This window comes from Olea europaea, chromosome 13, assembly GCF_002742605.1.
Source record: "Olea europaea var. sylvestris chromosome 13, O_europaea_v1, whole genome shotgun sequence".
In the NCBI taxonomy this organism is placed as follows: Eukaryota; Viridiplantae; Streptophyta; class Magnoliopsida; order Lamiales; family Oleaceae; genus Olea; species Olea europaea.
Window position 1 is genome coordinate 7249657 of NC_036249.1, and position 10079 is coordinate 7259735.

The 10079-nt window shown below is 32.5% G+C and overlaps 1 pseudogene; it reads left to right on the top strand.

Moving 5' to 3' along the window:
* Positions 1-2499, top strand: part of LOC111408384 — a 3424-nt pseudogene extending 925 nt beyond the window's left edge.
* The last annotated feature ends 7580 nt before the right edge of the window (positions 2500-10079 follow it).

The window sequence follows — 10079 nt, forward strand, 5'->3', positions numbered from 1 at the left end:
ACCCCTTCCGAAGAGTCATTCTTTCGTATTCTTTTGCCCCAGAATCAGAGTTCATATAAAGAAATTACACACTTTTACAACAACAAGAAGAAGAAGGGAAATTATTGAATTTTGGATTTTGAAATTTGAATGGAAAGGACGATTTGAAAACCTAGAAAGAGATTAATAAATGTCAGAGAGGGGTGAAAATTTTCAGCTTCCCGCCCCAAGAAATGGAACACGCAATTGTATTGTAAAAAAGATTTTTACTACTAATAATATTTTTGTTTTCTTTCAGTATTCATGGCACGTACATGAAATTGAATCAGTGACAGTGATGACATTAAATTGCATCATAGTCCCTGTATAGTTGTGAATTTTCTCAATCACCCCATTTTTATGAGAAATTGTGCCATTGTTCGACGTTCAAGAGAAATTTTTGTAAAATGTATTATGAAATAATATTTTTTGAAAAGATGTGTAGTTAAAAGAAAAGTGAAAATAATTTTAATTTACATATAATATTATTTTATTAAAAAATGTGTAGTTAAAAAGAAAAACAAGAAAAATGTATTAAAATTTTAATTGGTGTCAAATGATGGTTGTATGGTTTTTCGAGTGGGGTTAATTTCACGTGTGGCTGCCAAACATCATTTGCTTTCAATTAGTTACAAAATAGCAGGATCCATTTCTTTTCTTCCTTCTTCATCCTTCCTCGTCGCCTTGGCTACTAAACTTTTATATCCTATTATCATCACCACCAAACGTCAATTTTTTTAATGATGATATTCAAACTTTATATAGTAAATCATGGAGGATCTCTAACTTTTGAATATTTTTAAGATGGGATCTTGTACATTTAACCCATATTCAGTCAGAGCCGGTCCTGTGGTGAAGCCCATGAGGCTTATGCCTCAGGCCCAAAACAGGAGAAGGCCCAATTTTGGCATTTTTAAAAAAATATATATATATAGGGTTTAGGGGAAAATATGTTTTCATTCCTTTTCCGATTTTCCCTCCTGCTGCGTGCGTCTGAGAAATGGGGGGCGATGATAAATTGATAATCTCATAATCCTTGATTGCTAAGTGCTAAGGTTAATCACTTAATTTAAACTTTACATGTAGTGTATTTGGTTGCGATTTTAGTTTTTTTTTTTCGGTTTTAGATTTTTGCGATTTGCAATTTAATTTCTTGCGATTTGGGTGTTCAATAATCAGCATTTGTGTTCGGAACTTCTGGAATTCAAGCATGAGATAGGACTTAGGAGTTGGATTTTGATTTTCAGAAGAGCATCTTTTCGTATTACTCTGCCTTTCTTGCGTAAGTTCTTGTTCGAATTAACTTCTTCTTTTTTTGGGTCCTAAATGGTTGCTGTTATTGGATTTGCAAAATGGAAAATGGGAATTTGTTCATCAAGGTCACGAACTTTTTGGGACAGCTCTGGATGACATTTTAATTTTGTATTGTGTTGTTTCTGTAATGCTCAAATTTTGCATAAATGATCGAAAATGTTATTGGATTTACAAAATGGAAAATGAAAATGGGAAACAAATCTTGATCCAAGAATGTGTGTCGTACTTGAACTTGCATCACTGATGAAACTAGGGAATTGCTTCAAAAAATTTTGTATTGTTTCTATAATTTCAAGCTTGTGAGTTGATGAAATACAAAGCCTATTATATAACAATCCGATATCCCTCTACGACACAAATTTCATTATCTTCAAATTCGTTCTTATTATTTCAAAACCTTAAAAACTTCGCCAAGGGTTTTCTTGTCCAAATCAGCTGTTATTGAGCACTTATCTTTAGCTATTCAATTCTTTTCTTCACCTCTCCCTGAAAAGGAAAAAGCGGGTCCTCTTGAACCTTTTTGCTATGGCAGCAAGAAAATTGGCTCCAATGGAGATGTTGGTTGGATTGAGTACATTCTCTTAACATCCAATACAGATTTCAACAACCAAATATTTGCATCAATTTTTGGCAAATCCTAAGAGACTTTTTGGTAAGTTACTTGATGATACTTTCTACTTCAGTACATTGCCAATTTTCTTATTGGTTCTTTTTTTTTCTTTATGTTTTTGAAGTTGTACCGTGAATGACTATGTGTCATCTATTAAGAAAATGGCTTGTGAGATTCTACAAAATGCTAGTTGCAAGGCTGAAGATTCCATCAATAAATACCTTCAGTAAGCTTCTGATGGATGAAGAGAGTGACTCTGTTTTCAGGTTGAATCATTACCCTCCATGCCTTGACGATCTATTTAAAGGCGGAAATTTGATTGGGTTTGGTGAACACACTGGTCCATAAATCATTTCTGTTTTGAGATCTAACAATAGTTCTGGTCTTCAAATCTCATTACAAGATGGTAATTGGATTTCAATCCCTCCTTATCAAAATTCATTCTTCATTAATGTTGGTGACTCATTACAGGTACATGTAATTTTTCTTATTCAAATTAGTTTTAACTATTGATATTTATATCGTGAAAAAAGTCATTGTTTGTTAAAGGCAGAGTAAGACCCACAGTAGAGAATGTCTTTAATAGTAGGCATCACTATGAAAATTGACTAATTATTTCCCTATGGGATCGACGCCTGTTGGCTATTGAACATAATCTTGAATATTTGTTTGTTATTTTTAATGTTAAGTTTTAAGTTAACAATAGGTTGCATAATACACCGTTGAATTTTGTATTTACGTTGATTTGGGGGGCCTAATTAATGGAGTTCGCCTCGGACCCTAGCAATTACAAGACCGACCCTGTGTTCAGTATAAATCAAAGGATTAATAGCAAAAATTCACCAAAACTTGTCGATGTACGATTTGAAAATCGCAGGGAACTCCCTCTTTGAAATATTTTGTTCGAAATACCCCAACTGTCAAAACTCATTAATTTAATCGTTAAAAATGGTAAAAAAATGTCAAAATAAAAAAGGAATAATTGCAATTGCAGTGTCCAAATTTTTTACACGTGCTACCCACAATTTCAAACATTTAAAATTTCATTTCCTTCCTCACCTCACCCCATCCCATCTCATATCACCTTCTTCCCCACGCTCACCTAACAATACTCAAATCCAATTAAGAGCGAACGTGGTCCGATTCGATCCGATTTTGAAGGAGACTGAACCCTAACAAGAATCTTAGAAATTGAACCATTGGTTAGGTTCAGTCTAGTCTGGCTCTTTATATTGAAAAATTATAAAAATAAAGTATGAAACTATTTGCCAATTCAAAAAAGACAAAAATAAATATGAAACCACTTGTTATTCTTATAATCTAGCCCATTTGGCTCCATTATTTCACGTTATAATTTTTCTCTATTTTATTTTCAGCCGCACAATCTTTCATAAAATAATTTTACATATAAACCAAAAAAATTCTTCTTTTTCAACCGCACATTCTCCAAAAATACGATTCCAAAAACTAGAATACCAAATAATTAGGGACAAAAGGGCGCCTAAAAAAAAAAAAAAATCAACTGAACAATGCAACAAATAAAAATTCAATCCAAAACTCAAGATCAACTTATAAAGGCAAAAAATTATTAATCACAACATAAGCGGTAAAATCTCAATTGAAAATTAGTTTCTAAGAAAATTTGTATAACAAAAACTTGATTATCTTTAGTAATCCTCAATGATATTGATTCTTGATGGCAGTCACTTTGAAAACAACGAAAAATGTGAATTCTTATGATATATTGAATTAAAAAAGTATTTTTCCTATTGGGTTGCATTAAATCTATAAAGTTGTAAAGTATTTTTAAAGTTATTTAGACTTGAAATTTGATTACCCATTAAATAAAAGAAGAAAAACATAAGGAAAATGAAATTTTAACATGAGATAATTTTGGAGACTAGTGTATAAATATCTAATTTATCTTGGTGCAAGCAGCAAGAGAAATTCGGGAGAATCGAATACACTACTAGTTCTCAAGGCAATACGAAGAACTGGATCAGAACCGGTTGATTCTCGAGGCATTGTCTCAAAATTGGCCCGTTTAGTAGAGGAACCGAAATAAAACCTACCGATTCTATTGGATTTGATCCAATTCCATCTGTTCCAAAAAACTGCCGACCGCTAGATCCAATAACCAAAGCCAATTCCGAGACACAACTTCAAAAAATTTGACCTCGGTACTATACATTTTCCTCTTTAAGTTTTATGATTTTTGTTCCGTAGCCCACATATTCCTATGATAAATAGAGCCCGAAAAGTTCTTGAAGCTTTTTGAATCATAGTGAAACAAAGGTTGTTCAATAAAGATCAATGTAATGCTTTAAGGTTTTAGAAGTTCGATTCTTGAAATTACTCCCGTTGATCATCAGTAATGAAGTAAAAATTAGTGAAATCACTCAAATATGCACATAATTTATTTTTTTTATTGGAAATTTTATAAAAACTTCCCTATTTTTTGCTAATTAATTTTGTTGTTTTGAGGCAAAAAGATGGAATCAGTGAATCTGGATTGCACTGGATGTTGCCAATGGACTCCTCTATTTTCACAATTCCACTAAGAGTCTGTTTGAGTCCCATGTTACTGTAAGAATACATTTTGAAAAAGTAGATTTAATGAAAAATGTGCGATTTAAAAAAATAGAAATGTTTTGGATTTGCGTGTAATATTGTTTTTATTGAAGAATGTGTGATTGAAAATAAAAGAAAAAATATATTTTGAAAATAATGAGAATTAAACAATGGCTAAACCGGCTTATGCTCCCAACAACATAAAAAGAAGTCAAATTAATTTGGATTGCAGTATGGGGCAAAGCTTGCAAATTTTAGTCTTGCAAGAACATCGGGGATGGATGAAGACATTGAGGAAATGAAAAACGGATTATGGGCACAAAAGGGGTACATGGCGCTTGAGTATCTTAAGACATATACCATCATTCCCAAGCTCGATGCATTTGCCTTCGGGATGGTATTATTGGAATTGACAATAGGCAAATATGTTGTTGTGCATGACGGTATTATAAAACTAATTTCTACTGCAATAACATCGATCGTGAAAGATGGAAATTGAGTCAATTCATTGAGCATGGACTTGGTAAAAATGGTGGGATAAAGCCTACAATCTACACGAACCGGGGAAAATGATGAGACATGGTAGGGTGTGGTGAGGTGGGAAGAAAATAATGTTTTAAATGTATGGAATTGTGGTTAGCACCTACAAAAAATTTGAATATAATTTTAAAAAATAATAATAATAAAATAAAAAAATTCTTGGGTACTACAATTGCAATTATTCCCTTTTTAATTTTGTCATTTTTACAATTTTTAATGGTTAAACTAACGGATATTGACGACAGGGAAGTATTTTGAATAAAAAATTTCAGACAGGGGAATTTTCTACGATTTTCAATAGTTATGGGGTATATCACATGTGGACTAGTTTCTGAGGAGTTTTCTGCTATTAATCCTAAATTAGATTTTAATTTAAGTTAGAGTCAAAAAATAAATTTTAACTACATATATTTATGGGTACCGTGACTTTTCAACCGCACACTTCATCAATTTCTATTAAAAATTGCTAAAAATATGATATTAATCCCGATCATATGGGGTCTTAATTCCTAGCAATCAATGTCCCAAGCTTTCAAATGTCTGTGTGCCTAGGTCCTTTTTGTAATAAAAAAATGTCAGTTTAACAGTTCAAAATGTCAAACTTTGAGAGCAAAGGACAAATTGGCACCATAACACAAAAACAAGCGTAATTTTCGGGGTTCAAAAAATTGTGGGGCTAATTTCGAATTTAAGCTTAACCAAAGGTCCACCCTTTGGCGATATCGTGTATCAAACGAGTGCACTTTTCCTGTTAAGCAAGTGATTGGGGGTTTTGACTAAGATAATACGCCATCATATCAAAAATCAATTCCAATAGTTTTGTAGCGTTGTGTCAAATCACAATTCAAACTTCAAAGGGTATCAAGTTCACTTCATTAACGGAGATGCCATTATGGGCCGAAATATCAGTCGTTGAGCCTTGCCTAAAGATAAGGCCATTAAAAAGGGAGAAAATTACCTAAAATCCTACATTTTAAGTATACTATTCAAAAAAGAGGAGGATTAGTTCTAAATTCATAAATCAGGTCATAATTAAAAATTATTAAATTAATTAATATGAATTAAATCTAATCAAGTATTTTCGCCCACACCTACCTCCTTTCATCCCATCAAATTTCCCAAACTCTCTCTATCTCTTAATTCTCTCTCTCTATTTCTACATTCTCTCTGTTCTCTTTACCATGCACCACAGTTGAAGCATTGTCGACGCTGGGTTTAAGATGCCTTTGGCCAGTCAATATCTCTAATTTGTGGTGAAACCGTCAAGTGGTTGCTCTAGCTGGGAAAATTGATGGTGATTGTTGCTAAAAGTACCAGAGCCATTCGACAAATTTCATTTCACTTAACTTATTAGTGTTTTAACCAGAGATTGAGGAGTGTTAAGATTTGAGGTTTCATTTTAAAAGGTTAATCTTGTTAAGAAGAGTTGCCAAGGTCTTATAAGTTGTTCCATGTTTTCATCTTTAATTGATGTGAAATTTCATCCCTTAATATGCCCCCACAAAATGGTCGCTCGTTTTAAGCAGATTAATCTTGAAATTCGTATACTCATTTATTAAGTCTTAATTGGATCGAATCACTCGTTGGAGTTTAATGGATTCTAATACCGTGTTAAAATTTGAGATTCCATCTTAAAAGATCAACATTGTTAAGAGAAATAGCTCAAGACCTTATAAGTTGGTCTATGCTTTCATCTTTAATCGATATGGTATTTTATCCCTTAACATGGAGTAGTATTGAAGATTCACAGAGGAGGGTTTTGTTTTCTGGAGTTGGGTTATCATCACCTAAGAATATTAATGATTGTCATAGAGAAACTAATAGAAATTACTTATATCGTAGAAGGATTAAAAAATAAAGACCACTTTGTGAAAGTGAAATATCAGTGTGAATTTTTATTCTTGTGGAATGGAATACAACTTGTGTTTAAAATATTGTTCATCAGAGTTTCAATTTGTTCTTGTTCTTTTTTATTATATGGTTTCATCTCTGCCATTTTGCTTGGTTTCATAGTTCTAACCAATATATTGATGTTTGGTATTTGCAGATGAAAGCACCACAAATCAACCTCTTATGTAACTGCAACAATCGAAGGGAAGACTCAGGCTTGCGAGAATGGATGACATCTCTGCGATAGCAACTAACAAATACATTTATAAGGATGCTACTAACATTCATAGATGAGCTTGATCATTAGTTTATACAGTAGACATAAATGAGGTAATTAATCCAATAAATTTTATGAATGGAAATATAAACGTGAATTCTATGATATGAGCAAAGTAAGAATCGACAGTTCAAATTCATATGCTTTAGTCGAGTACCAAGTCGATTCTTGCGAGGCAGGACCAAATTTTGGCAACGACGTTACAAATTATAGTGAAGTGGTGAGCGGTGATTCTTTATGGACATTTCTAGATATTACGAACTATAGTACTGTGTATAGTAGTAGATCGATGCTTAGTAGTAGACTACATTTTATGAATTTTCCTACACCTTTGGCACTTTTACCAGGGCAACAATTGGGCATGGAAACACTGGTGGCAATGTCGACAGGACTGTGGTGGATGGACATATAAGTAGGCTAGCAACCCTCAATAGGTTTAGGCTAGGAGATTTTGAGGTGCAGACGACCAGTCATGGCGCAGAGGGTGGGACGGGAGACTTTGCCCTTGGGGGTAAAAGTAACAAGTGCCTGCCCCGCTTATTTTTTTTATTATTTAAAAATTCAATACTTTAAATAAAATTTTTTATGAAATTTCATTATTTCTAATAAAATATGACAATTAAGATTATCTAAAAAATATGACAAGCAATAAAAGTTTTAGTTTACCAAATATATTTGAATAATTTAACTTTTAAAAATAAATTATTTAATTAAAAATTTTAATAAATATATTATTATCTCATTTTAATAAATGAGGACAATAAAATGAATTATCAAAAATTAAAAAAATTTAAATGGATACCAAATGAAGCAAGGGCCCTACCCCACCTCGACCCTCTTAAATAGAAACTGGGCGCACAATTACTCGACGAGGCAGGGGTCAGGAGAGGTTGCTCTGACCCCAACCCACATCTATTAATCATTTATGAGTTCACCAAATGTATGATATGTGCCATTTTTCTTAATTTTCATGATTTCTTCGTTATCCTTGATTTATAATCACTGATTTCTCAAAAAATATGACAATTAAGATTATCTAAAAAATATGACAAGCAATAAAAGTTTTAGTTTACCAAATATATTTGAATAATTTAACTTTTAAAAATAAATAAATTAATTAAAAATTTTAATAAATATATTATTATCTCATTTTAATAAATGAGGACAATAAAATGAATTATCAAAAATTAAAAAAATTTAAATGGATACCAAATGAAGCAAGGGCCCTACCCCGCCTCGACCCTCTTAAATAGTAACTGGGCGCACAATTACTCGACGAGGCAGGGGTCAGGAGAGGTTGCTCTGACCCCAACCCACATCTATTAATCATTTATGAGTTCACCAAGTGTATGATATGTGCCATTTTTCTTAATTTTCATGATTTCTTCGTTATCCTTGATTTATAATTACTGATTTCTCAAGATGCCTTTGGCTGATCGTAGCAGTAGAGGTGGAGCCAGAATTTTTATCCAATGCGGTCACAATTTTAGATATCGCTACAATGATTTTTTTAGTCCGATTTTTAGTCCCTGCAACTGTGGTTGTTGTTGCTTCTTCTCACTGTGGTTCTTATTTCCGCTAGTGACAGTGCCATTCAAAACAGCCGAAGGAGTCATCAATTATTAGAAATTCATGATACAGGACCACAATTTTGACAAGAATCATCCATAAATAATAAAATACTAAGCCTCCAAAAATTTACAATAGGCAATATTAAAGTATAATGGTAAACATTTAAAATTTTAAAATTATAAACATATTAACATTGAAAGTACAATAACTGTAAACTTTTAAATTGAGCAAATATTGATAAACAATATAAACCTTAGCAAGCTCACATTCATAAAGCAAAAATCAAAATCATAAATTATTCCCTAATGAAACATTGAAAATGGCATAAAAAATGAACTAAAAAACAAAAAGAGAGAGAGAGAGAGGGGCGTATGGCAGTGGTAGTGGCAAAGGGTGGAGCCAGGGTCAGTCCTGTGACCAGATAAATGAGGCTTGTGCCTCAGGCCTAAAACCATAGGAGGCCTATTTTGGTTCAAAAGTTTTTTTTAATAATAAAAGAAGGAAAAAGAAAATAGTATTTTCTTTAATTGTGAGATGATTGAGATATTTGTTTGTTATTTTAATGTTAAGTTTTAAGTTAGCAATATGTTACATGATACACCATTGAATTTTGCATTATTTTTTTATTTTGGGAGGCCTAATTTTTGAATTTTGCCTCGGGTCCCGACAATCGCAGGACCGACCCTGGGTGGAGGTTCGACGTCAGCAACTCGGTGGAAGCAGGTACAACTCACCACGCTGAAGTAAGCTCGATGTCGAGGGCCTCAAGGCCAGTGATGGGAGAGAGAGTCATAGGGTTTGGTTTGTCTACTTAATCATTTTACAATGCGAAGAGCCTATAGATATGGGCCTCATTTAAAAATAAATAAAAAGCCCAACACAAAAAGCTTACAAGTTACAATTTAGAAAAAATTAAAAGTTGGCCCAAGTAAAAACTTAGGGTGTGGTTGGTTTGCGTTTCCGTTTTCTGTTTTGAGGGACTATTTTCAAATTATAGAAAACGTGTTTAATTTGTCATTTTGAAAAACGATTTCTCAAAACATAAAACTAGAAAATGCGTTTGGTTTAAAATTTTTAGAAATTGTTTTGACATTGTTCAATTAAATAATTTTATGCTAATATATATTTCAAACAGATTTTTTTGTTGTATTCATTTGCTAGGTATCAATAGCTTGAAATTTTGAATTATTGGATATTAGAGTTTCTAAACTAAGACAGATAAAAATGCCAGGAAGAAACTGAGACAAACATAAAGAAAAAAATGTAGACAAGGGAAGAGCTAAAATT